The sequence below is a fragment of the Sorex fumeus genome, unplaced genomic scaffold (genome assembly GCF_029834395.1).
Source record: "Sorex fumeus unplaced genomic scaffold, SorFum_2.1 ptg000061l, whole genome shotgun sequence".
Classification (NCBI taxonomy): Eukaryota; Metazoa; Chordata; class Mammalia; order Eulipotyphla; family Soricidae; genus Sorex; species Sorex fumeus.
In genome coordinates, this window is record NW_026606118.1 from 42,831,094 (window position 1) to 42,838,361 (window position 7,268).

Here is a 7,268-nt window from a genome sequence, read left to right on the forward strand (position 1 = left end):
ATCCTACTTACATTCAAGGTGGTCAAATGCAGACAACACAATCCACCTTTTCCTGGAGATGTACACGGGACTGAGGTGAGAACAGAAAAAGGCTCTGGTTTAATGGTCTTAATGAAGGTTTCAGGGAACGACATTAAACAAGACTCATATACCTCTTCCAAAAGAATTATTTTGTAAAACTGATGCCTTGGGTATGGTAAAAGATAATATGGTAAAAACCATATTTTTCTTTCTGGGACATTAAAGTTCTAAATCATTTTATTCACACTGCTTTGAAATACATTCCTTGATTAGGAATCACTGTCTGCCATAGGAGGAGTGAATAAGGACAACACTCAAAGTAATAAGAAGAGAAGAATATGGAAAAATTAACTCCTACTAGGTTTGGTAACACATATACTAAAATTGAAATGATACAAAGATGAGCATGGTCCTTGCACAGAGATGACATGCAAACTTGTAAAGTGTTCCATATTTTTGTTGCCAGAAGAATTAACAGGGCTACTTTAAGCTAAGACAATTCCCACAAGTACAAAAATTCTACATAAAGATAGCACAAATCCCCATCACAACAATCTCTCTCAATGTCAATGGACTGAATGTGCCAACTCAGAGGCACAGAATGGGAAGATGAATTAGAAAACTGAACCCAACAGTCTGCTGCCTGCAAGAAACACGTCTGAACAATCAAAGCACCCATGCGCTAAAAGTAAAAGGCTGGGAAACAAGTTTTCAAGAAAATATCACCCCCACAAAGCTGGAGTGGCCATACTAGTGTCAGACCACATGGACTTCAGGCAAAAGGTTGTCAGAGACAGTGAAGGTCATTTCTTAATGATCATTGGATCTGTACATCAGAAAGATCTCACCTTCCTAAATGTAGATGCTCCTAATGACAGATCAGCAAAATACTTAAAAACAACTTCTAATAGACTTAAAGAAAAACATTGTAGCAACACAATACTATTTGGAGATTTCAACATTTCTTTGTCACTTCTCGATAGATCAAACAGATTAAAGCTAAGCAAGGAAATATTTTATTTAAGGGAAGTAATGAACAACCATTGGCTTAGAGAAGAAATCAAAGAGGAAATAAAAGGTTTCCAGAAACAAATGAGAATGAGGACACGAGCTACCAGAACTTGTGTGACACAGCAAAAGCAGTGTTAAGAGGAAATATTATAGCTCTGCCAGAATTCATGAGGAAGAAAGGAAGGGCCTACATGAATAAAGTAGAGCTCAAGATTTTGGAAAATAACCAGCAAAAGTAGTCCAAACTAGGTTGGAGGAAGTAAATAATAAAACTTGTAGCAGAAATCAATGAGCTAGAATCCCAAAATACAATCCAGAAGACCAATAAAAGCAAAAGCTGGTTCTTTGAGAAAATAAATAAGATCAATAAACCATGAGAAGCCTCTCAAAGAAAGAGAAAGAATTTTAATAAATCTAATCAGAAATGCAAAGAGGGGTATCATAATAGAAACTACAGAAATCCATAGGATCATCAGAGATTATTTTGAGAATCTTGGCAGCAGGAAATGTGAGAATCTTGAATAAATTGATAAATTATTGTATTCCAATTACCTCCCAAGGCTGAACAAAGAAGATTTGGAATACTTGAACCTATCTCTACCAAGGAAATTGAAATGATGGTCAAAAGTATCCCCCCAAACAGAATTCCTGGCCCACATGGATTCAATAGTGAAATATTTCAAACCTTTAAAGAGGAACTTCTGCCAACATTTTTCAAGATTTTCCAGGAAATTGAAGAAACAGAAATACTCCCAAATATTTCTATGAGGCAAAGATCACCCTAATACTCAAATCTGAGAGAGATACCACAAAAAAGAAAATTACAGACCTATTTCCTTGATGAATACAGATACAAAGATTCTCAAGAAAATACCAGCAAAGAGAATCCAGAATCTCAACAAAGATCACACACTATGACCAAGTAGGTTTATCTTGGGGATGCAAGGATGGCTTAACATTCTCTAATCAAACAACAGAATACACCATCTCAATAAAAAAAAGATAAAAGTTATATAATCATATCAATATATGTAGATAAATCATTTGATGAGATCCAGCACCCATTCATGATGAAAAACTCTCAACAAAATGGGATTTGAAAGTACTTTCCTCAATATAGTCAAAGCAAAATACCACAATCCTACAGCAAGCATTAATCTCAACGGGGAAAAACTAAAGGCTTGGAGCAGAAATCAATGAGCTAGAATCCCAAAATACAATCAGGCACAAAACAAGTCACCCACTCTCACCACTCCTATTCAACATAGTACTTGAAGTACTTGCCATATGATTTCGGTAAAAAGTAAAGTAAGTAAAGGCCCTCCCGTTTTTCGTCGATTTGCTCGAGCGGGCCCAGTAACGTCTCCATTGGAGACTTTGTTGTTACTGTGTTTGGCATATCGAATATGTCACGGGGAGCTTGCCAGCCTCTGCCATGCGGGTGAGATACTCTCGGTTGCTTGCCGGGCTCTCCGAGAGGAGCGGAGGAATCAAACTCGGGTCGGCCATGTTGGCTGCGTGCAAGGCAAACTCCCTACCGCTGTGCTATCGCTCCAGCCTGATTTCGGTTTAAAAAAAAAAAAGGTATCAAGGGTATCCAGATAAAAAAGAAGAACTCAAGCTTTTACTATTTGGAGATGACATGATACTATACTTAGAAAATCCCAAAGAATCTACAAAAAAGCTCCTGGGAACAATAGATTTGTTTAGTAAAGTAGCATATTACAAAATCAATATCCGTTACTCCATGGTTTTCCCATATATTAATAATGAAAGAGAAAAAAGAGATAGAGAAAAACAATCCCATTCGCAATAATACCTCAGAAAATCGAGTATATTAGGATCAACTAAAAAGGTTAAGGAACTATACCAAAAAAAAAAACACCTACAAAACACTACTTCACGAAATAAAAGAGGATATGAGGAAATGGATTCACATCCCATGCTCATGGACTGAAAGGTTTAACACTGTCAAAATGGCAATACACCCCAAAGCTCTATAAAGATTTAATGCACTTCCTATAAGGATACCCATAAAATTTTTCAAAGAAATAGATTAAACACTCTTGAAACTCATACACAACAATAAACTCCCATGAAGAGCTAAAGCAATCTTTGGTAAAAGAAGAAGGGAACACCTTCCCTAACTTCAAACCCTACTACAAAGTTGTAGTAATCAAAATACCATGATATTCAGATAAAGACAGGCCTCAGATCAATGGAATAGAGTCAAATATCCTGACGCTGGCCGTCAGATTATTATTACCTAATCTTCCATAAACGCTCAAGAAATATGAAGTTGAGCAAGGAAGTCTCTTCAGCAACTGGTGCTGGGAAAACTGGACAGCAACATGCAAAAAAAAAATGAACTCAGACCTCTTTATAGTGCCAGGCACAAAGTCAGATCAAATGAATTAAAGACCTCAATATCATACCTGAATTCTTAAGATATATGGAGAAAAATGTGCATCCCTCCATGACATTAAAAAGCTAAGGGAAACTTCTAGAATAAAACACCACTGACCAAGGAAGAGGAAGTAAAGATAAACAAATGAGACTACATTAAACTAAGAAGTTTCTGCAACTCAGAAAAAAATGGTGACCATGATAAAAAGACATCCCACATAATGGAGAAAAATTATTTATGCAATAACCATACAATTAACCTCAAAACTCTGACTGCTGTATCATTAAGAACACTAAATAGTTCCCATGAATTTTACCTTCTTCATATATATTTACTCTAAAATATTTTCGATTTCCTTTTAACCACAGGTAAAAAAGTAAAATTATAAGTTTTTTTAAAAATTAAATATAATCCCTATACAGAGCCTGGTGCGACCCAAAAAAAAAAAAGCAAGCAAACAAGAAAGCAAGAAAGAAAGAAATTAAAAATTAAAAAATAATGCTGTTTGCAATGATAAGGATCAATCCCAGATCATCATACAGTGGAAGGCAAATGCTCTATCACTGAGCTATATCCCTGTTCTTAAACATTTAAAAAGTTCTTATTTGATGTCTCATTTAGTTACCAGATGGAAAGGTGTAATCAAAGTGGAAAAACTGAACAATGATGAATGACAGAGTAGGCCATTCAGTAGTGAGTATACATGCATGTTGATTCTGCATAATCCTAAAATTTATGAAATTCTATAATGTAATTCTATAATGTAATTTTAAATAATCAAAAAATTATTTAAAAATTTACATTTATCTATGATTTTGACGCATCTTTTGTTTCAAACTATCAGAAATAAAAATAATGTGAGATAGAGATATGGTGTATCACTATACTTTTAAACAAGAGAAGTGCTGAAAATTTCTGTGTCTTGATGAACTGTCATATAAATTGACTCCAAAATCAAATTAATATACTCAAGGAAAAATAAAAGTCAACCAATTTAATCTTTTGCCTTCACTCAGGTTCCCATCTGCTGATCTCTGGCAGACAAAACAGTTTTTATTTTATTTATTTTTTTTTTAATTTTTATTAGTGAAACACCATGAGGTACAGTAGTACATTTACAAATTTTTGTTCTTGGTTTTTGATTATACAATGATCAAATGCCCACCCCTCTGCCAGTGCCCATTTTCCACCACCATGTATTCCAGTATCCCTCCCACACCAATCCCCCCCATCCCACCCTGCCTCTGTGGCAGGGCATTCCCTTTTGTTCTCTCTCTCCTTTTGGGTGTTGTGGTCTGCAAAAGAGGCATTGAGTGGCAATCATGTTAAGTCCATAGTCACAATTTTTATTTTCAAAGGATTTCTTGGCAGAGGTTTGGCATTCTTTGCTAGCAAGCAACTCCTTTTCTTCTGCTTTTTTTTCTAGAAATATATACTTGTACTAAGAATGATTAGTCAAGGCACCAAATTGACAAACCAACAACATTCCCTACCCATTTCAGTCATTTACTTCCCCTCTGGTAAGGACGATTCTGATGTCAGAGTGTAAAGGTTTGATTTTGCTTTTGTTTTATTTGCTCGAGGTAAAGGTAAAGGCCCTCCCGTTGATCGTCGATTTGCTCGAGCGGGCCCAGTAACATCTCCATTGGAGACTTTGTTGTTACTGTGTCTGGCATATCGAATACTCTCGGTAGCTTGCCGGGCTCTCCGAGAGGGGTGGAGGAATCGAACTCGGGTCGGCCATGTTGGCCGCTTGTAAGGCGAACGCCCTACCCGCTGTGCTATCGCTCCATTTAATTTTTCTCTTTATATTCCAGAAACAAATCAAATATTTTTTTAAAAAATAAAGGACAGGAGGTGATATCAGGCAACAAATGAAATAGTTGATGTGGCTGAGAATCAGCAAGAGTCTTTCAGGTCACTGTGAGGAAAGGATCATCCAGTTTTCCTTCCCAGCATATTTCCAAAGGGCTGGCTTGGAGCAGGGTACATGCTGGGAAGAATCGCAGGACAGTAGTAGTGTCTGGAACATAGAGGGGCCTATTTTTTTCTTTGAAAATGTAATGGTATTGACCTCCATTGCAAACCACAACACCCTCAAACAATGAAAAAGCGAAAGGGAATGACCTGAGTTGGGGCGGAGTGGGGGTGATGGGGGGGATGGGAGGGTCACTGGGTTCCTTGGTGGTGGAGAATGGGCACTGGTGGAGGGATGGGTACTTGATACTTGTATAACTGAAACCCCAGCACAAAGGTATGTAAGTCTACAACTGTACTTCGTGGTGTTTCACTAATATAAATAAATAAATAAAAATTAAAAAATTGAAAGTGCTATTAGCTGGTATAAGAAAAAAATGTAATGGTGTTGACTAGATTACATCAAGATCATTTTTATCTATAGGATGCTATGATTCATCTTTGATTCACTGATTGATACTTTGAAATGTCCCAGTTCATTCTCATTCAGTGAAGTCATTTATTTCTTCTAATATTGATTTGTACGGGAATTTCTCAAAAATTCTTTATATAATGTATATTGAGAGACTGAAGGATAATGTTCTTATTACCATTTTCAAAGAATACAAAAATACACTTTTAATAAGATTTTCTTCGTTCTCTATATAAAAGCTAAATGACAACAATTAAGGTTAACTCAATATTTTCTAAAGTGCATTACATTAGTACTGGAAAAGAAATTTTAAAAGACTCTGGGAGAGGGGAGGAGGAAAAGTCATGGATCTATAAGGATTTGTACAAGTCTTTGGGTGTGTGGGGCAGGGGAGTGTCTAGAAAAGTTGAGATCACACTCAGCTATGTGATCTAATCTCTATATATCTATTCTCTAAATTACATACCAGCAATGTACCCACACAGGTGCATTCATATGACTATCCTGTACACTAGTGAGATGCAGGGAAATAATTCTTAGCACTGACATTCTTGGAAATTTAAGTAGTAATCAGGTTTTTATGGTTACATTGTTATGATATCATAGGCAGTGTTTGTTTCCTTAACCAACCTGGAATGTCTTTAAAAGGCCAAATATAAGAACATTCTTTCATTTTTAATTTAATATAGAAAATCCTAAATTTACAGGTTAAATAGGGATGAATATTTTTTTCAGTAGTTTATTTGGGACACTGTTCTTTACTTGTTTTATTAGGAACTGAATGTGGTACCCTATAATCTCTAATTCCATCCCGAGTCCTCCCTTCTCTACTTGTACCAATCAAGACAAACTTCACTTTAGACATAGTTTTCAGTAACCCGAACTAAATATTAAAGTAAAAAATATGTCTGATCAAAAAATTCTGTTATTCAGAAGTTGTTTAAATGCTTACACCAATGAACAGAATATTGGGAAAGAAATGAATACTCCAAATTCTGTTTGAAGAAGGCAAAGAATACATGTTGTAATTGACCATATAAAAGAAAGAAAATTAAAGTAAATTCCTTGGTAAGTTCTGGTAGTCTTGGAACCATGTTGCCATGGAGTAGTGAGCTAGCTAAGTCTTCCTTAACTTGGATTTTCCTTGTTCACATCCCTGATATCACTCTTTTCCTCCTCAGATCCCTTTCCCAGTAAATCATGTTCCACGAGATCTTCTTGTTTCAAGCTTTGTTTTCAGAGAAACCCAAATTTCAAGACCTTCCTTTTGCACTTATTGTCTCTTTTCCCATCATTTCAGTCTTTTCTCCCAGCATTTTTTCATCAGTGAATTCAACATTCCTTCAAGAGAGTTGAACCTTGTTAGTTTTTAGGTATTACTGGGATCAATTCCCTCCAGCCATACATGAAAGGTAGCAAAACAGTTTTCGCGTTTTTCTG

General features: G+C 36.0%; 1 pseudogene; it reads left to right on the forward strand.

The window, feature by feature from the left end:
• Positions 1-382: 382 nt before the first annotated feature.
• Positions 383-479, forward strand: LOC130034813 (uncharacterized; annotated as a pseudogene).
• Positions 480-7,268: the final 6,789 nt, after the last annotated feature.